General features: G+C 40.5%; 2 long non-coding RNA genes across 2 annotated transcripts; one reads left to right on the forward strand and one right to left on the reverse strand.

Annotated features, from left to right (window-relative positions):
• Nucleotides 1–4,216: 4,216 nt before the first annotated feature.
• LOC134965627 (uncharacterized) lies at nucleotides 4,217–6,492 on the reverse strand. The gene is made up of 5 exons (XR_010188472.1): nucleotides 6,377–6,492; nucleotides 5,494–5,597; nucleotides 5,026–5,085; nucleotides 4,609–4,704; nucleotides 4,217–4,499 (listed from the first exon to the last, which is right to left on the reverse strand). It is a non-coding gene; the product is annotated as an uncharacterized LOC134965627 (long non-coding RNA).
• Nucleotides 6,493–9,119: 2,627 nt separating this feature from the next.
• LOC134965628 (uncharacterized) lies at nucleotides 9,120–11,380 on the forward strand. The gene is made up of 5 exons (XR_010188473.1): nucleotides 9,120–9,220; nucleotides 10,000–10,103; nucleotides 10,512–10,571; nucleotides 10,893–10,988; nucleotides 11,098–11,380. It is a non-coding gene; the product is annotated as an uncharacterized LOC134965628 (long non-coding RNA).
• Nucleotides 11,381–22,302: the final 10,922 nt, after the last annotated feature.

The following is a 22,302-nucleotide window of genomic DNA, read 5'->3' on the forward strand; positions in this document are numbered from 1 at the left end:
ACACCATCGATCTATGTGGCCTTGAGGATTCCTTTGGTGATATATCCGCTGTGTGATTTGATGACATGCTGTTTTTTTATATGTATTCTGTAAGTTTAATCTGTGGTATTAAACTTGTGCGTGTTTCTAAATACTACTACACTATGGTCTGCAATTTCTAGTACCTCTTATCATTTCCATTCATATTGGGAAAAGAGGTACTTATCTTCCAGGTGCCTTTAAGGAATAATCAGGCCTGCTTGTGTTCTACATGCGAAGGAAAGATCTCCTAGAGAACCAACTCTTCCTATCTGCCTTCTCAAATACTGAGGACTATCATCCATTTTAGTGTGAATGTATTCATTTCATACCACTATGTTTTTTGGCTTGTTTTCATGGTGCTTGGTGAGTGCTGCAGTTGTGTGTACATTATTTCTCCTTTCCCATATGTAAAGCCCTGCCACCAGGTTTCTGATGCGGAGGTTAACCTATAGAAGCCTATGAGCTTCTTTGCGTGTTGGTTGCTGTCAGAAGAATCTGATACTATCCCTCCCGGCACCCCCATGTGGCTGCCTGCATCACTGCACATGTGCAGACGGACTCCCGGGTCATAAACCCGGAAGCCCAGGAACCGGCGGTCATCACAAAGGGCAGCTCTCATCGGAAAAGCTGCCCTTTGTGGCACTAATCATGTATGTTAGTACATATGCGATTAGTGTTGGCGCAATGTGTGCCGCAACAGGTTGGTACATCTAACCACATGTGTTCAAAAAGTAAAATATCTCCTGGTAACTTTTTTTATCACCTTAATAAAATGTGTGTGGCTTTAACGTCATATTTATACTTTGCCTAATCTGATAAGCATAATTTTAGTAGTCATTTTAACATTTAAAACACACATATTTTAATATAATCGCATTTTCTTTATTCAAGCTCTTTTACAAACTCCAAACTTCATATTCTATTTTTCTTACACTTTACTATCTCTTATCATTATTTTTCCATGTAAATACAGTTTTCATTGGAGCCTAATTCAGGGTTGATCACAGCGGCAAATTTGATAGCAGTTGGGCAAAACCATGGTGGTCATTCCGAGTTGATCGCTCGCTGCCGTTTTTCGCAGCATAGCAATCAGGCTAAACTGGCAGTTCTGCGCATGCGTATGGGCCGCAGGGTGCACGCGCCAAGTAATTTCACACAAAACTAAGCAATTTTACACAGGGGTGAGCGACGCTTTTCAGTCGTTCTGCTGATCGGTGAGTGATTGACAGAAAGTGGGTGTTTCTGGGCGGAAACTGACCGTTTCCGGGAGTGTGCTAAAAAACGCAGGCATGTCAGGCTAAAACACAGGAGTGGCTGGCCGAATGCAGGGTGTGTTTGTGATGTCAAGCAGGAACTAAATGGACTGAGGTGATCGCAATCTAGGAGTAGGTCTGGAGCTACTCGGAAACTGCAGGAAAAGATTTAGTAGCAGTTCTGCTAAACTTTCGTTCGCTATTCTGCTAAGCTAAGATACACTCCCAGAGGGCGGCGGTCTAGCGTTTGCAATGCTGCTAAAAGCAGCTAGTGAGCGATCAACTCGGAATGAGGGCCCATGTGCACTGCAGGGGAGGGGGGGGGGCAGATGTAACATGTGCAGAGAGAGTTAGATTTGGGTGGGGTGTGTTCAAACGGAAATCTAAATTGCAGTGTAAAAATAAAGCAGCCAGTATTTACCCTGCGCAGAAACAAAGTAACACACCCAAATCTAACTCTCTCTGCACATGTTATATCTGCCCCCCCCCCCCCCCCTGCTGTGCACATGGTTTTGCCCAACTGCTAACAAATTTGCTGCTGCTATCAACTCTGAATTACCCCCATTGATCTTACATAATACTTCAGTCAGGTTGCTACTATATCATGATCAAATTGCTTCTGTATTTATTTAAAAACTGGATGTCTTATCCATTTTTTTTATTATTAATAATAATAATAATAATAATAATAATAATAAATGCTTCAATCAAATAAAATGGATACAGATCATCTAGAACAGAGGTTCTCAAACTCGGTCCTCGGGACCCCACACAGTGCATGTTTTGCAGGTAACCCAGCAGGTGCACAGGTGTATTAATTACTCACTGACACATTTTTAAAGGTCCACATGTGGAGCTCATTATTTCAATTGTTATTCTGTGAGGAGACCTGCAAAACATGCACTGTGTGGGGTCATGAGGACCGAGTTTGAGAACCTGTGATCCAGAATGACGTGTTTGCTTGATAGTAGCTGAACAAAGTGTCTCTAACATTATAGACTGATATACAGAATTTCTATTTTGGTTTTTGATCAGCGCTTAAGTTTTAAAACATTGGTTTTGGTAATGAACTTGCTTAAGTTGTTTGCAATACTGTTTTTACGGGATGCATTTGGCACCCCGGCTGTTGGGATGCCGCGGGTCATGTGATCGATGCCAGAATCCCGACACCGGCACTGGATCACTGACAGCCGACATCCCGAAGGTAAGTATGGAAGCACTATCCAGTTGTAGTAGTATGTAGCAGTATGTAGTAGTAGTAGTATGTAGCAGCATGTAGTAGTAGTAGTATGTAGCAGTACGTAGTAGTATGTAGCCATATGCAGCCATATGTAGCAGTTTGTAGCCATATGTAGCAGTGGTGCAGGTGATACAGTTAGTAGTTTCTGTATTTTCTTTGTACTGAAATCCTGATACCTGTGATGAACAAAGATTGTGTATGAGAAGTGAATATGTCCTTATCTTACACAAGACTCTGCAAAAACTCTAATCAATGCACTCATCTCCCGCATTGATTATATCACCATTACAATCCATTTTAAATGCAGCTGCGAGGCTAATCTTCCTTGCTAGATGTTCTTCTTCTGATGATCCACTCTGTCAGTCCCTCCATTGGTTACCGGTATTCTACCATGTTAAATATAAAATACTTTTACTTACATACAAGGCTATTAACCAAACTGCACCAACATACATCTCTTCACTCATCTCAAAATATCTCCCTACCAGACCTCTCCGCTCTGCACAAGATCTGTGTTTCTCATCCACATGTATTACTTGTTCCCACTTAAAATTACAGGACTTTATCTGGGCTTCACCCACTCCGTGGAATGCCCTCCACGCACAATAAGACTCACCTCTAGTCTCCAAACCCTTAAAGTCCCTTGAAAACTCATCTCTTCAGACAAGCCTATCAAATTCCAGTCCCACCCACATTACCTTCAATGCTTCCTTATCCAATTACATCCTCTCTGTACAGTCCACATAACCTCACATATTTTGTCTTCCAAAATTGCTGGGTGATCATATCATACAACCCATTAAGAACATAGCAATCTGGTGGACCATTATGCAATAGGTAGCATCTATCCTTGTGTATCAATGTCTATTTCCCTATAGATTGTAAGCTTGCGAGCAGGGCCTTCCTACCTCTATGTCTGTCTCTTTTTGCCCAGTTTTGTTCTATAACTGTTGTTCTTATTGTAAAGCACAATGGAATATGCTGCGCTATATAAGGAACTGATAATAAATAAATAAATAAATAAATAATATGGCATAATTACAGCATACCTCACTAAGACATTGTCAGTAATGTTGGACTAGGCCATTTGTGCATGTAACCAAAATACTGTAGTTACTGATTTACAGCATATTATAAATCTATTTACATTGAAAATATATTATTTTCCTCTGAAGTTTGGATCTGGAATATTATTACCATAAAGGGAGATATGCTGCCTCTTTATAATATCATGGTTGTTCATTTTACTCATCAGTCATGTGTCCTTTTATATTGTTGCAGAGATGTGTATGCATCACAGCATAGAACACCCACCATAGCGGGGCCTACACACTGCGTACGTTCCCACTGTGCATTCATTTCAATGGGGTTGGAGTGCGTATGCGCCCTCTGCCCCATTGATTCCTATAGGAGCCAGAAGTGATGCAAATGAGCGCATCATGCCGCACTGCGTTCTCATCATGGTACCACTACAGCACGCTGCTATATGCAGTAAAGCTCTAGCGGGACACATCTGTATGGTTTGGTAGGTGCTTGCAATCATCCTATGGTACCTAAGAGCACCGTCACCCCATGTATATAGGAATTGGACTACTTTTGTAGCTTATAAGATTATTATAAATGTAACCCTAATTAGGGGTTAAACACATATATATATATATATATATATATATATAGAAATGGATTCTCGTGGGAGCCAATGTGCCTTTTGTATGACAATAATTAAAAGTTTTTATTGTACAGAAACAAACGATATTTATCCTAAGCGTTCGTTATTGACACAACCTTCTAAAAATTCATATAAAACAATATTACAATCTTATACATAAATTACAGTTGGATGTGAGGATTTTACAGCCAGGTGATCAGTCAGAACTCGAAATGGATGTATCTCCAACCAGATGTTTGTGATAAGGACTTTGTTAACCAGACGTTGCAAAACCCAACGCGTTTCGTCCATTAGGACTTCATCAGGGGTTTGGAATCTGGATAGTTACAAATGGAAATATATAAATCATATAGTCTTCATTAATAAGACATATTATTATCCAGGTAAGTATTCCATTGAAATCTATTGTGGATTAACATACATACCAGTTCTTATAGTAGGAGTGATTACCATTGATTAGAAAGGTTTAGAATATCCAATGATTACATCCAATCACATATTCAATTCGATAAATATAATATCTGAAACATTATCGTTATAATAATCAATAAACATTATCCTTATACAAATGATAAAAGAAAGAGGGAGGGAGAGTCAAAAGAAGAGAAAAGGGAGGGAAAGTCGAAAGAATATTATGAATGTCAATATAAATCAAATAGCTCCGTATTTATCCACATAATCAACATCAATTCAGCTGATGGAAATGATACAAAGGGCAGGGTCTACAAGTATCAGAAACCACCAATAGTTATAGAACACTCCAATTAAAGTCCACATAAAACTTCAAATTCACAATATACACACAATTATATCCACATTCCAACTCATTGTACAATACATACCTAGATAGACTTCAAAAAAATATATATAAATTTGGTTGAAATTAGATGATGTTACGTTCCCTAAAAGGGATAAAGATAAAATAGTTTTTTGTCACTCAAATGATTGTTAATAGGAAATGTTCCTGTAACATCCTGTTTACCATTAAAATAACATAGATGCTACCAACAAATCAGAGAAGATATAACAACTTCCTCAATTGATTATAAGAAACCATGCTGATGTCAGTATTTAATGTAAGGTATTTAAGGTGATTCAAATAGAAGAACTTTTTTATCCAAAACTAATTAATAAATGTCGTCTTTAATCTAACATGCAATGGGGAGTGGTATATTCAATCAATCATTAGAGAGCCAATTAAGTTCACAGCTGTAATTTATAACCAGCAAGAAGAACTTTTTAACATCTGAAATACTAATCTTAACATCATATGGTATTTAATATTTGCACTAAATTAGTCTGGTTCTTACCTATTTTCAATCAAGAATGGTGGAACCTTATAGTCTACCTCTGTTTATACATGTCACCAAACAGAGAACTTAGGAAAATTTCAAATCCTGAACGAAACTATTCCCTGTGGACAAGTAAATCTAAATCAGTATATTACAATCATACTAAAATTAAGTAGTTACTCTTAAATTAAGGAATCCATTCATCTAATAAATTTTCAAAAAGACCATCCAATAACTAAGTTCCAAATATACAATTATAATACTCAAACTTACTTTTTACAGGAACAAGTGCAACCTCACTGAATCCCAACTACAGAATGAGAGGCAATATAAGGACATCCCTTTATAGCTCCCTTGATATTACATCACTTCCTGCTGGCTGATTAATTAATTTATTATTAGTTAGTGATGTGTTAGGACCTCATAGTACTATGTGGAATGCCATTCTTACTGGTTACCTAACAGATCCCCTAAATGATGTCTTTAATCTAACATGCAATGGGGAGTGGTATATTCAATCAATCATTAGAGAGCCAATTAAGTTCACAGCTGTGATTAATAACCAGCAAGAAGAACTTTTTAACATCTGAAATACTTAACCTCATATGGTATTCAATGATTGCACTAAATTAGTCTGGTTTTTACTTATTTTCAATCAAGAATGGTGGAACCTTATAGTCTACCTCTGTTTATACATGTCACCAAAAAGAGGACTTAGGAAAAATTTCAAATCCTGAATGATACTATTCCCTGTGGACAAGTAAAACTAAATTAGTATATTACAATCATATTAAAATTAAGTAGTTACTCTTCAATTAAGGAATCCATTCATCTAATACATTTTCAAAAAGACCATCCAATAACTAAGTTCCAAAAATACCAATATAGTACTCAAACTTACTTTTTACAGGAACAAGTGCAACCTCATTGAATACCAACTACAGAATGAGAGGCAATATAGGGGCATCCCTTTATAGCTCCCTTGATATTACATCACTTCCTGCTGGCTGATTAATTAATTTATTATTAGTTAGTAATGTGTTAAGACCTCATGGTACTATGTGGAATGCCATTCTTACTGGTTAACTAACATCAATTCTGCTTCCTGACATTATAAAAAATAAGAGGGGACAAAATCTGAACGCTACATGCGTTCCACTCTCACGTGCGTGTCAACGCACCGCACTTCCGGTTCCGGCGGAAGTACGCACCGCGTGCGTGTCACAGTCACGCACTTCCGGCGGATGTACATCACATGCGAGTCACGATCGCTGTTTGCGTGCCATGGTCCCGTAGTTCGATGGAGATGTGTCAGCGGATGTTAAATTTTGTGGTTAGCTTTAGGGATTCTTTCTGTGATGAATAAAGATTAAACAAAAATTCTTTATAAGGTCTACTATTAAAGAGTTCTTTGGTCATTAAAGTCAAACTCTTTTTTCACAGTTAGAATTGTAACATTAATATTGAATTCTAAATAGTAATAAAGTGCTGTTATCTCATCAATTAAATAAAGGTATTAATAGTGCTATTTATTAAATAAGTGTTAATCAATATAAGTGACCAATTTGTGATAAATAATATTAATTATAAACTATTTGATAAAAAAATATACTTAAAGTGACTTATTGCAATAATAACTAATAGTATTGATACGACATGTTTCAAATTTAAAGTTTAGTGTTTAATTGTCTGGTTCAAATTACACCGACAATATTAATATAACCAACATCAACATGATTTCCCATTTACAGAAAGATTCACCACATATTACATTTCATAAGAGTTATATATTGATAGACCATGAACATACTATATATACTTAAATCATCCCTAAGTTGTATATTCCTTTTATCAAACTTAAACTAAAAAAAAAAAAAAAAACTATAAACATAGGGGGAGGGGGGGGGGGGGGGACTGTAAGATGGCCGGACTAATAATAGGAATGGTTAAATACTATTCACTTCTCTTTTATTATGAAGACTATAACAGTTAAGTCCTTTTATTACACAATTTAACCGTGAAAATCATTCAATTAGAAAAATTCTGGAACGCCATTGGGGTTTACTTTTGAAGGACCCAATTTTGGGCCCTACGCTTCCAAATAAACCTAATCTGGTCTTCCAGAAATCCACCAGTCTGAAAAGTATAATAGCACCAAGTAGACTATCTGACTTAGTACAACACAGAAGCTGTCCAGACTCCATTATACCTACAAAGGGTTGTTATCCATGTTCAAAGTGTATCTGTTGTAAATTTATGGAACGTAAATCCATTAATATTAAAATGGAAACAGGGAAATGGTACAAATTAGGACACCTTGTGAACTGTAACACTGAATATGTTATCTATCGGATCACTTGCAGTTGTGGCCTATCGTATATAGGCAAAACTAAGAGAATGATTAAAATCAGAGTACAAGAACATATGAGGAACGTGAAAAACAAACTGACGTCCCATAGTCTCCCCAGACACTTTATGGATAAACACAATTCAGTTGTGACTAAGGAGAATTTCTCCTTTACCATTCTTGAATACATTCCATCAGATCCTAGAGGAAAAAGTAGAGATCTAACTTTATCCAAACAGGAGACATTTTGGATCTACTCTTTGAACACTCTCACTCCTGGTGGCTTAAACGAAGATATTGATATTGTGTCTTTCCTATAATAGTCTTCATAATAAAAGAGAAGTGAATAGTATTTAACCATTCCTATTATTAGTCCGGCCATCTTACAGTCCCCCCCCCCCTCCCCCTATGTTTATAGTTTTTTTTTTTTTTTTTAGTTTAAGTTTGATAAAAGGAATATACAACTTAGGGATGATTTAAGTATATATAGTATGTTCATGGTCTATCAATATATAACTCTTATGAAATGTAATATGTGGTGAATCTTTCTGTAAATGGGAAATCATGTTGATGTTGGTTATATTAATATTGTCGGTGTAATTTGAACCAGACAATTAAACACTAAACTTTAAATTTGAAACATGTCGTATCAATACTATTAGTTATTATTGCAATAAGTCACTTTAAGTATATTTTTTTATCAAATAGTTTATAATTAATATTATTTATCACAAATTGGTCACTTATATTGATTAACACTTATTTAATAAATAGCACTATTAATACCTTTATTTAATTGATGAGATAACAGCACTTTATTACTATTTAGAATTCAATATTAATGTTACAATTCTAACTGTGAAAAAAGAGTTTGACTTTAATGACCAAAGAACTCTTTAATAGTAGACCTTATAAAGAATTTTTGTTTAATCTTTATTCATCACAGAAAGAATCCCTAAAGCTAACCACAAAATTTAACATCCGCTGACACATCTCCATCGAACTACGGGACCATGGCACGCAAACAGCGATCGTGACTCGCATGTGATGTACATCCGCCGGAAGTGCGTGACTGTGACACGCACGCGGTGCGTACTTCCGCCGGAACCGGAAGTGCGGTGCGTTGACACGCACGTGAGAGTGGAACGCATGTAGCATTCAGATTTTGTCCCCTCTTATTTTTTATAATGTCAGGAAGCAGAATTGATGTTAGTTAACCAGTAAGAATGGCATTCCACATAGTACCATGAGGTCTTAACACATTACTAACTAATAATAAATTAATTAATCAGCCAGCAGGAAGTGATGTAATATCAAGGGAGCTATAAAGGGATGCCCCTATATTGCCTCTCATTCTGTAGTTGGTATTCAATGAGGTTGCACTTGTTCCTGTAAAAAGTAAGTTTGAGTACTATATTGGTATTTTTGGAACTTAGTTATTGGATGGTCTTTTTGAAAATGTATTAGATGAATGGATTCCTTAATTGAAGAGTAACTACTTAATTTTAATATGATTGTAATATACTAATTTAGTTTTACTTGTCCACAGGGAATAGTATCATTCAGGATTTGAAATTTTTCCTAAGTCCTCTTTTTGGTGACATGTATAAACAGAGGTAGACTATAAGGTTCCACCATTCTTGATTGAAAATAAGTAAAAACCAGACTAATTTAGTGCAATCATTGAATACCATATGAGGTTAAGTATTTCAGATGTTAAAAAGTTCTTCTTGCTGGTTATTAATCACAGCTGTGAACTTAATTGGCTCTCTAATGATTGATTGAATATACCACTCCCCATTGCATGTTAGATTAAAGACATCATTTAGGGGATCTGTTAGGTAACCAGTAAGAATGGCATTCCACATAGTACTATGAGGTCCTAACACATCACTAACTAATAATAAATTAATTAATCAGCCAGCAGGAAGTGATGTAATATCAAGGGAGCTATAAAGGGATGTCCTTATATTGCCTCTCATTCTGTAGTTGGGATTCAGTGAGGTTGCACTTGTTCCTGTAAAAAGTAAGTTTGAGTATTATAATTGTATATTTGGAACTTAGTTATTGGATGGTCTTTTTGAAAATTTATTAGATGAATGGATTCCTTAATTTAAGAGTAACTACTTAATTTTAGTATGATTGTAATATACTGATTTAGATTTACTTGTCCACAGGGAATAGTTTCGTTCAGGATTTGAAATTTTCCTAAGTTCTCTGTTTGGTGACATGTATAAACAGAGGTAGACTATAAGGTTCCACCATTCTTGATTGAAAATAGGTAAGAACCAGACTAATTTAGTGCAAATATTAAATACCATATGATGTTAAGATTAGTATTTCAGATGTTAAAAAGTTCTTCTTGCTGGTTATAAATTACAGCTGTGAACTTAATTGGCTCTCTAATGATTGATTGAATATACCACTCCCCATTGCATGTTAGATTAAAGACATCATTTATTAATTAGTTTTGGATAAAAAAGTTCTTCTATTTGAATCACCTTAAATACCTTACATTAAATACTGACATCAGCATGGTTTCTTATAATCAATTGAGGAAGTTGTTATATCTTCTCTGATTTGTTGGTAGCATCTATGTTATTTTAATGGTAAACAGGATGTTACAGGAACATTTCCTATTAACAATCATTTGAGTGACAAAAAACTATTTTATCTTTATCCCTTTTAGGGAACGTAACATCATCTAATTTCAACCAAATTTATATATATTTTTTTGAAGTCTATCTAGGTATGTATTGTACAATGAGTTGTAATGTGGATATAATTGTGTGTATATTGTGAATTTGAAGTTTTATGTGGACTTTAATTGGAGTGTTCTATAACTATTGGTGGTTTCTGATACTTGTAGACCCTGCCCTTTGTATTATTTCCATCAGCTGAATTGATGTTGATTATGTGGATAAATACGGAGCTATTTGATTTATATTGACATTCATAATATTCTTTCGACTTTCCCTCCCTTTTCTCTTCTTTTGACTCTCCCTCCCTCTTTCTTTTATCATTTGTATAAGGATAATGTTTATTGATTATTATAACGATAATGTTTCAGATATTATATTTATCGAATTGAATATGTGATTGGATGTAATCATTGGATATTCTAAACCTTTCTAATCAATGGTAATCACTCCTACTATAAGAACTGGTATGTATGTTAATCCACAATAGATTTCAATGGAATACTTACCTGGATAATAATATGTCTTATTAATGAAGACTATATGATTTATATATTTCCATTTGTAACTATCCAGATTCCAAACCCCTGATGAAGTCCTAACGGACGAAACGCGTTGGGTTTTGCAACGTCTGGTTAACAAAGTCCTTATCACAAACATCTGGTTGGAGATACATCCATTTCGAGTTCTGACTGATCACCTGGCTGTAAAATCCTCACATCCAACTGTAATTTATGTATAAGATTGTAATATTGTTTTATATGAATTTTTAGAAGGTTGTGTCAATAACGAACGCTTAGGATAAATATCGTTTGTTTCTGTACAATAAAAACTTTTAATTATTGTCATACAAAAGGCACATTGGCTCCCACGAGAATCCATTTCTATTTGTAATCTACTTTTAATACCTTATCTGACAGAGGGTATTTCTTGTTGGTTTGAGACTAGAGGTATAGCGCAAGATATTAGGGTTGATTTTTTGTTTTATATATATATATATATATATATATACAGAAATAGGTAAAAGTGAGGTAACTTTATATGTATAATTTATATATTTACACTTTATATTGTTCTCTCTGTTGTAATACAAGGTAGACATTGTAAAAAGGAAAAATAATTCATGTATGTACCCCAGTCATATGTATTTTTATTGATATGTATTCATATGCATGCTAAAATATATTATACGTGTAAACCTATTAATGTACACATCGGTGGCCAGTGACTGACAGAAAATTTCAAGCAAATCCTTGTGCTCCTAGCTGTCAATCATCCAGTGGGGTGATTGCCAGTGGGTGGGGCATCACCTCAGGAGGGGTCATGTGACCTCTTGGAGAGGGAGATATAAGCGCTGTCAGTCACAGCTGACAGCAGTCTCCTGATCCCTCCCTCCAGGGCTCACACCACCCCCTGTGTGCCAAGCAGTGGAGCTATAACATTTTGTGGTAAACTGGCTGCCGTGCACAGGGGGAGGGGGAGTGACACCTGAGAGGGAGCTGGGAACACAGCTGGAGTTGTGATGTCCCTATTATAAAGTGGAGCTCATTGGCGGCTATGCCTGCTCACTGGCGGCCCCACTGGAGATCACAGCAGCCAGGAGCTGTGATATCTGGTGATGGCAGCAGTGGAAGTGTGTGAAGCCAGCACCACAAGTGGGCAGATTCAGAGCCAGCAGCCAGCTTATGTAGTGTGCAGCCTGCAGTCCTGGTCAGCTTCTGTGACATGCAGCAGTGTCCCGGCATCAGCATCAGTGGTAGTGTGGCAGAGGCTGAGCTTAGGGCTGTTGGTGCAAGACTGTGGAGGTGAGAGAAATACTCCCTGCACACACATACAGCCTGGGGTGGAACTGGAGAGGTGACCGGACACAGCAAGGTCAAGGTGTAGGAGCAGCTGGAGGCAGAGCAGCAGATTGATTGGCAGCTAAGGGGCAGATCCAGGAGGCAGTGTTCCCAGTGACATGCATTCAGGAGGCTGCAGCAGAAATAGAGCTTCCCAGTGCTAGTCAGCAGAGCTGGAGGAGGAGTCGGGGTAGTAATACTGGTGAATGGCACCCCTCACTATCTTGTAACAGCTGACCAGCTTATTATTCTTATACCAGTGCAGCTCACAGCAAGGAGGCTCAATCATGGGTGAGAGATGAGTAAGCCTTTAATATACAGTCATGGGCCTTCTGTCACGTTATATGGGTTAGGAGTCCCTGGTTGTAGCCAAGGTGATATATAACTGACTGTCTACATTTAGCAGCAGCTCCTGTGATCTTAACATAATAGAGGCACGCTATAGGAAACTCCTCCGATAGGGAGAGACATTAAACACTACGTATATCCAGAGGAGTGTAGCTATAGTTACTGTGACTTAATTTCCTTTCTGCTGAGAGACTGTGTAAGGATAAAAAATTATACATTAAATTGTATATTATTGTAACAACCCTGGAACATTTTATAGTAACCCTAGATATGGGAAAGTTACATACAGTATTTCTTCAGCTAAAGTCGTATGACAATTGGTCATGAGCCACATCTATATTGGATTTACAAAAAAGAAGGGCCCCAACGAGTGCACTAAAGTTACTAAATTACCTGAAGAGACTTATTTAAACCCAGGTTTATTTACAGCATTATATTTTCAGAGGTTCATTGTTTTGTAATGTAAGCTTTAAACCTATAGAAGTACATTCCACTATATACTGAATGCATAACAGATATGAATAGTAAGCAGTTTGTGATTTACTCAGAATACATCAAACCATTATACATACTGTAACTGTATGTCATGTTAATGTGATTCTCACATGAATGTGTTAGAGGTTACTGAAAAAAAGTCAGCTAAAGTGGCCAATGGAAAATAAACACAATGATTGGTTTCTTTAACTGTGTACTCTTGTTGTACAAAATTCTTATTGCACCATTACATTCCAATGGTACCATTTACACATGGGTTTTTCCAAGTAGGCCCATAAATATTTCCCAATACTTGGGTGGAGGCACATTGGTAGTATTGTAGGTAGCACATATACCCCAGGTATTAAAGAGGGGTTACATATGGAATCTCAGCAGTGCCTCCAATATGTAACCCTAGATTACATATAATTTTAGTATATTAGGCACCCCTGACTATTGGTATACAGGGCCTCCACCCAAGCTTATCTTAAGTTTTAATTATTTTATTTTTATAGGGCTGGCTTGGGACAGCAATCTATACTTTATCTATTTCCTGTGTAAATAAAGTTGTAATGCATGTGCATAGTTACAGCTAACTCATGGGTGTAATAGCCTGCAAGAGCGGGAAGAGAGGTCCTTTGTGCTGATCGCTTGCCGCTATTGGAGTAGTCTGCAGGGCGGCAAAGTGGGATCCTCACGCTACCGTGAGCCGCAGTAGAGGATAGGGATCTCATTGGTGGCAGGAGTTTTTAGCGCCCAATAGGATTCTCCTGATCAGCACGAGCCCATTGTTGAGAAACATAAAAGGGGCTCCTGAGTGCTGATCAGGTGCCTGGAGATCCCGTGGTGAGAGCGCAGCTCCCGGACGACTCCCCACCACTTAAGAGCTGTAGTAGGTGGAGGATAACTGCGGGGCAGAGGCCGGCGCCGAGCAGCTACTGCCAATAGTGCAGTGGCGCATGGTAGGCGATGCCGCTGAAGTCCCTCCTGCTGCCGCTCACCCGCTGTAAACATTAGGTGAGCAGTGAGGAAACTGACGGTGTTGCCATCTATGCATGACCAGGGAACAAGCGCTCCACTCGCTATGTCTGTTGCCACTCACACCCTGCTGTAAACAGTGAGTGGGTAGTAGGGGAGCTGAGGACGCTACCCTGATGCACTTAATAGAGCTGGGCACATCTAAGGTGCTCTGAGACCTCCTGCAGTTACACGCTGTAAATGGAAGGCAGGAGAGTGTGGCACCATTGGATGTTAATGCCACCAGGACAGTACTCGCCATAATTAGCTGTAGGTGTGACCGCAAAGTCTGGGCAGAGTAAGAGGTCAGCTGGAGTTCGTGGCAATCTCCCCTGCAGAAGCCGAGTGTAGTCAGAAGAGGTGCCAGTAGAGAGCAAAAAGTCGAGGGAGAGAAAGAGCCAGCACTACTCAGAGCAGTATATGGAGAGCCAGTCTGAGAGAGTACAGCTAATAATGGAGTGGTGAGAACTTAACTTGCACTCACTCACTACATCCATAAACACTTGAGCCACAGGAACCAGTAAATTGCTTTGGACATAAATGTACCTCTACATAGTAAGGACAGGATTAATACAGTATAACTTCATGTAACAGAGAGGTGCTGCCAGACCTGTAGAAAGGGATTTTAGCAGCACTAAGGATACATTAATTGTAACAGTATAGTCTGGCTAAACAAAGTAACTAACAGACTCTGGTAAAGCGGCCAGACTTTTAATTACATTGGATACAGCTGAGAAAAGACAACATTTACTGTCTGGCAAAGTAAAGAACTTTCATTTCTATGGAACGCTCCTAGACAACAAAAGAGTGTTTAATTGAAGTATAGCATAGACTTTTAAGAGGAACAAACTACAGTACATATTGGAGCAACCTCAGTTACACACAAAGTAAACAGTATTTGAAGCCTGCCGGCTAAATAATGTGCATAAAGGCACAAGGTTATATACACTGCTCAAAAAAATAAAGAAAACACTAAAATAACACATCCTAGATCTGAATGAATGAAATATTCTTATTAAATACTTTGTTCTTTACATAGTTGAATGTGCTGACAACAAAATCACACAAAAAATATCAATGGAAATCAAATTTATTAACCCATGGAGGTCTGGATTTGGAGTCACACTCAAAATTAAAGTGGAAAAACAAACTACAGGCTGATCCAACGTTGGTGTAATGTCCTTAAAACAAGTCAAAATGAGGCTCAGTAGTCTGTGTGGCCTCCACGTGCCTGTATGACCTCCCTACAATGCCTGGGCATGCTCCTGATGAGGTGGCGAATGGTCTCCTGAGGGATCTCCTCCCAGACCTGGACTAAAGCATCCACCAACTCCTGGACAGTCTGTGGTGCAACGTGGCGTTGGTGGATGGAGTGAGACATGATGTCCTAGATGTGCTCAATTGGATTCAGGTCTGGGGAACGGGCGGGCCAGTCCATAGCATCAAAGCCTTCATCTTGCAGGAACTGCTGACACACTCCAGCCACATGAGGTCTAGCATTGTCTTGCATTAGGAGGAACCCAGGGCCAACCGCACCAGCATATGGTCTCACAAGGGGTCTGAGGATCTCATCTTGGTACCTAATGGCAGTCAGGCTACCTCTAGCGAGCACATGGAGGGCTGTGCGGCCCCCCCAAAGAAATGCCACCCCACACCATTACTGACCCACTGCCAAACCGGTCATGCTGGAGGATGTTGCAGGCAGCAGAACGTTCTCCTTGGCGTCTCCAGACTCTGTCACGTCTGTCACATGTGCTCAGTAAGAACCTGCTTTCATCTGTGAAGGGCACAGGGTGCCAGTGGCTAATTTGCCAATCTTGGTGTTCTCTGGCAAATGCCAAACATCCTGCACGGTGTTGGGCTGTAAGCACAACCCCCACCTGTGGACGTCGGGCCCTCATACCACCCTCATGGAGTCTGTTTCTGATCGTTTGAGTAGACACATGCACATTTGTTGCTTGCTGGAGGTCATTTTGCAGGGCTCTGGCAGTGCTCCTCCTGTTCCTCCTTGCACAAAGGCGGAAGTAGCGGCCCTGCTGCTGGGTTGTTGCCCTCCTACGGCCTCCTCCACGTCTCCTGATGTACTGCCCTGTCTCCTGGTAGCGCCTCCATGCTCTGGACACTACGCTGACAGACACAGCAAACCTTCTTACCACAGCTCGCATTGATGTGCCATCCTGGATGTGCTGCACTACCTGATCCACTTGTGTGGCTTGTAAACTCCGTCTCATGCTACCACTAGAGTGAAAGCACCGCCAGCTTTCAAAAGTGACTAAAACATCAGCCAGAAAGCATAGGAGCTGAGAAGTGGTCTGTGGTCACCACCTGCAGAACTACTCCTTTATTTGAGGTGTCTTGCTAATTGCCTATAATTCCCACCTGTTGTCTATTCCATTTGCACAACAGCATGTGAAATTGATTGTCAATCAGTGTTGCTTCCTAAGTGGACAGTTTGATTTCACAGAAGTGTGATTGACTTGGAGTTACATTGTGTTGATTAAGTGTTCCCTTTATTTTTTTGAGCAGTGTGTATATATATATATATATATATATTCTTTTTTTTTTTTTAATCTGTTTATTAGATTTTCACAATTTTTCAGTACAGAAAGTAACAAAAAACAGGGGGGCAGAAAAGAGCATGCTACACGTAAAGCACAGTTAGCGAAGGCATGGAGTAAAACATCAGTCAAAAAATTGAGTACTTGCATATTGGAACATCCCTCCACGGCAATAGTCTACCTGCACTCAAGGTACATATGAGGAGATATATTCGTCACACTAATAATAAGCAGCACCCTAAAACTCCATTACAGTTTGGGAGTATAAAAGAGATGCAAAACCAGCAAAGCATCCCAAATATGTAAAAGAAAGGCAAGGAATAGAAAAGAGAGACAGAGGAGAGAGAAAGAAAAGAATAGATGAGGAGGGGGTGGGAGTTTGTAACGAGAAAACCTGACAGTACCACAGAGCAAGAGCCTAATCATTAAGTCACAGGAGGCAGCCATTGACCAACCAAAGAACAGGAATTACAGATCAAGTAATCTGGCGATATAGAAACCAAGAGGTGGTGTTAAAAACTTGCAAAATCTTAGTTTGAGTAAGTTGGTCTAAAGTCTCAATGTAGCCACCCCATTTGTTGTAAAATCGTGCGACCCCAGGCTCTGTAGCTGGGAGAACCGCTTGTCTGTCAAAATATAAAATCGGCAATAGCAGAGCTTTAACAGCTTCTACGAAGGGGGGTGGGGGGAGGGGGGGAAGTCCAGTTGCAAAGAATCACCTTTTCTACCACAGTAACTATCACAGCAAGGAGGGGAAAAAGGCATAAAGATTCTGGACCCAAGTCCCATTATGAAAAATCGGCACATAACATGGCAACAGGGTTGCTATGCAAGCGCAGATGCAAAGCAGAGTTAATAAAATGCATCATCTTCTCCTAGAACTTACGGATTTTAAGACAAGACCAGAAATTATGAAAAAATGTGGCATTAGGGTGCCTACATTTGAGACAAGAACCAGATTCCCCAACAACCATATACCGTCTGCGAGCCTGTAATTTGTATGCTCAATGTATACATTTAAAATGAACCTCTTGTAGCCAGGAACAGCACAGATGCTTTATAGTTTTATCGTAATAGCGGAGTAGATGTTGCGGGGTGGAGACCGAAGGGATATCAGATTGCCACGCAGAGACAGTGCGGGATCACAACTTGTCCCTGGATAGCGTTAATAACTCTGATCGAACATACTTAGTTTTGTATGGGTGTGAAAGTAACAGAGACATCAGTTTGTGTATAGGGTCCTGGTTAACAACAGCAGGGATCTGGGCCATGCTGGTACGTGCGAAGTGCGCCGCTTGCAAATACATAAAAAACTGAGAGTGGGGTAATTGGGCCTTATTTTGTAAGGCCTGGAAAGTTGGGATAACCCCTCCAGGGTCAAACACGTCCTTGATCTTTGATATACCTTTTTCGTTCCATAGTCTAAAAAACGAGTTATCCATTCCTGGAGGGAAAGATGGATTACCACAAAAAGGGGCATAGTGGGAAACCGAAAAAGGTCTCGATAGTTTAGAGCAAATGGAACACCAGGCTAAATAAATTTTGTGAAAAAGTATATGCTATAAAAATATGGGGGGAAATAGCTCCCCTAGGGGTGTGAAGAAGGGCCACCGGCAAGTATGGAGAAAACATGGCCAATTCAGAAGGAGAATGGGTATAAGTCTCCCGTGTCAGAAGCCAATCACTAATGTAATGGAAAAATACAGCTCTAGTAAATATCCCAATATCAGGTAGGCCCGCACCACCCTCACACCTGGGAAGTTGTAGTTAAGAGGCCGCGATCTGAGAGCATCAAATTTGGTGAATAAATGGGTACAAACCACAATGTCAGATTTGGAAAGGGAGATAGTTAGCATTTGGCTAGGGTAAGAGAGTTTGGGAAAAATCACACTTTTAATCAAAGCTATGCGGCCAAACAGAGAAAGCGGCAGTAGCATCCAGGTAGTCAATAATCGGGATATCTGGGAGATAACTGGGGTGAAGTTTAATTCATAAAACCTGGAGAGGGAAGAAGGGATCTGGATACCGAGATGTTTAAACTGTCGGGGCGATATACGGAACTGTGAATATATGGCCTGATGTGAAAGGGAAGAATCGGAGATACCTAAGGGCATAAGTTCCGATTTATGAACATTTATTTTGTATCCGGCAAACGAGCCAAAAGTGGTTAGCAAGCACAGAACTGCAGGATGGGAAGTACAGGGATCGGAGACAAACAACAACAGGTCGTCTGCAAACAGGGAGAGCTTGAATTCATCTGTTGTTTGCGATTTCTGAGTGTAGTATTGTGTTTGAAAGTAGTCTTGTCATTCTTGTAGTCTTGTTTTTAGTGGGTTTGTCTAATTTTTTGTCCAAGTATTTTTTTATTTATAGTCCCTTGTCCGTGTTTGTGTGTGTTTGTGTGTGTTTGTGTGTGTGTGTGTGTGTGTGTGTGTGTGTGTGTGTGAGATTTGTGCAGTGGTAGTGGAGGAGTGTGGTGTTTGTATTTTTTTTCTGTGTTAAGTGTTTAGACACACAATTGTGTGTGACTCAGAGTTGGGTGAGGTGGAGGGTGTGAGTGAGGGGGAGGAGGTCGGTCAGGTGGAGGAGGTGAGTGTGAGTGAGGTTAGTGAGGTGGAGGAGGTGGGTGAGGTTGCTGCAGCAGCCTCAAGTGACAGAGATAGTGACAGTCAGAGAGCTCCGCAGCCACGCACCACTACTAAGACTGGGCGGAATGTCAAGTTTAGTTATGCAGAAAATGTGGCATTGGTGCGGGAGCTGATGAAGTATCAGCGGCAGCTATTTGGGCATGAGTCCGCCAAGGTGCCAACACGGAAGAAGACGGTGTTGTGGGCAAAAGTTGTTGCTGCTGTCAATAGTGAGGGGGTGGTCAAGCGGACGGAGGACACGTGCCGCAAACGGTACTATGACATAAAGCGACGTGTCAAGTCCAAAATGGCCAAGGAGGCGAAGTCGGCTCGAAAAACCGGTGATGGGCAGCCCTATATTGCAAGATATATGAAGTATGCGGAGTGTAATACCTCCTGAAGTAGTCTCTGCAACCCATGTCCGGGATTCAGATAGGCCCAGGAAGAATGGTGAGCATGTGTATTTACATTAACATTCTATTAGAGATGAGCGCCGGAAATTTTTCGGGTTTTGTGTTTTGGTTTTGGGTTCGGTTCCGCGGCCGTGTTTTGGGTTCGACCGCGTTTTGGCAAAACCTCACCGAATTTTTTTTGTCGGATTCGGGTGTGTTTTGGATTCGGGTGTTTTTTTCAAAAAACCCTAAAAAACAGCTTAAATCATAGAATTTGGGGGTCATTTTGATCCCAAAGTATTATTAACCTCAAAAACCATAATTTACACTCATTTTCAGTCTATTCTGAATACCTCACACCTCACAATATTATTTTTAGTCCTAAAATTTGCACCGAGGTCGCTGTGTGAGTAAGATAAGCGACCCTAGTGGCCGACACAAACACCGGGCCCATCTAGGAGTGGCACTGCAGTGTCACGCAGGATGTCCCTTCCAAAAAACCCTCCCCAAACAGCACATGACGCAAAGAAAAAAAGAGGCGCAATGAGGTAGCTGTGTGAGTAAGATAAGCGACCCTAGTGGCCGACACAAACACCGGGCCCATCTAGGAGTGGCACTGCAGTGTCACGCAGGATGGCCCTTCCAAAAAACCCTCCCCAAACAGCACATGACGCAAAGAAAAAAAGAGGCGCAATGAGGTAGCTGACTGTGTGAGTAAGATAAGCGACCCTAGTGGCCGACACAAACACCGGGCCCATCTAGGAGTGGCACTGCAGTGTCACGCAGGATGGCCCTTCCAAAAAACCCTCCCCAAACAGCACATGACGCAAAGAAAAAAAGAGGCGCAATGAGGTAGCTGACTGTGTGAGTAAGATAAGCGACCCTAGTGGCCGACACAAACACCGGGCCCATCTAGGAGTGGCACTGCAGTGTCACGCAGGATGGCCCTTCCAAAAAACCCTCCCCAAACAGCACATGACGCAAAGAAAAAAAGAGGCGCAATGAGGTAGCTGACTGTGTGAGTAAGATAAGCGACCCTAGTGGCCGACACAAACACCGGGCCCATCTAGGAGTGGCACTGCAGTGTCACGCAGGATGGCCCTTCCAAAAAACCCTCCCCAAACAGCACATGACGCAAAGAAAAAAAGAGGCGCAATGAGGTAGCTGACTGTGTGAGTAAGATAAGCGACCCTAGTGGCCGACACAAACACCGGGCCCATCTAGGAGTGGCACTGCAGTGTCACGCAGGATGGCCCTTCCAAAAAACCCTCCCCAAACAGCACATGACGCAAAGAAAAATAAAAGAAAAAAGAGGTGCAAGATGGAATTGTCCTTGGGCCCTCCCACCCACCCTTATGTTCTATAAACAGGACATGCACACTTTAACCAACCCATCATTTCAGTGACAGGGTCTGCCACATGACTGTGACTGATATGACGGGTTGGTTTGGACCCCCCCCAAAAAAGAAGCAATTAATCTCTCCTTGCACAAACTGGCTCTACAGAGGCAAGATGTCCACCTCATCATCATCCTCCGATATATCACCGTGTACATCCCCCTCCTCACAGATTATCAATTCGTCCCCACTGGAATCCACCATCTCAGCTCCCTGTGTACTTTGTGGAGGCAATTGCTGCTGGTCAATGTCTCCGCGGAGGAATTGATTATAATTCATTTTAATGAACATCATCTTCTCCACATTTTCTGGATGTAACCTCGTACGCTGATTGCTGACAAGGTGAGCGGCGGCACTAAACACTCTTTCGGAGTACACACTTGTGGGAGGGCAACTTAGGTAGAATAAAGCCAGTTTGTGCAAGGGCCTCCAAATTGCCTCTTTTTCCTGACAGTATAAGTACGGACTGTGTGACGTGCCTACTTGGATGCGGTCACTCATATAATCCTCCACCATTCTTTCAATGTTGAGAGAATCATATGCAGTGACAGTAGACGACATGTCCGTAATCGTTGTCAGGTCCTTCAGTCTGGACCAGATGTCAGCATCAGCAGTCGCTCCAGACTGCCCTGCATCACCGCCAGCGGGTGGGCTCGGAATTCTGAGCCTTTTCCTCGCACCCCCAGTTGCGGGAGAATGTGAAGGAGGAGATGTTGACAGGTCGCGTTCCGCTTGACTTGACAATTTTCTCACCAGCAGGTCTTTCAACCCCAGCAGACTTGTGTCTGCCGGAAAGAGAGATCCAAGGTAGGTTTTAAATCTAGGATCGAGCACGGTGGCCAAAATGTAGTGCTCTGATTTCAACAGATTGACCACCCGTGAATCCTTGTTAAGCGAATTAAGGGCTCCATCCACAAGTCCCACATGCCTAGCGGAATCGCTCCGTGTTAGCTCCTCCTTCAATGTCTCCAGCTTCTTCTGCAAAAGCCTGATGAGGGGAATGACCTGACTCAGGCTGGCAGTGTCTGAACTGACTTCACGTGTGGCAAGTTCAAAGGGCATCAGAACCTTGCACAACGTTGAAATCATTCTCCACTGCACTTGAGACAGGTGCATTCCACCTCCTA

The sequence above is a fragment of the Pseudophryne corroboree genome, chromosome 10 (genome assembly GCF_028390025.1).
Source record: "Pseudophryne corroboree isolate aPseCor3 chromosome 10, aPseCor3.hap2, whole genome shotgun sequence".
NCBI classification, from domain to species: Eukaryota; Metazoa; Chordata; class Amphibia; order Anura; family Myobatrachidae; genus Pseudophryne; species Pseudophryne corroboree.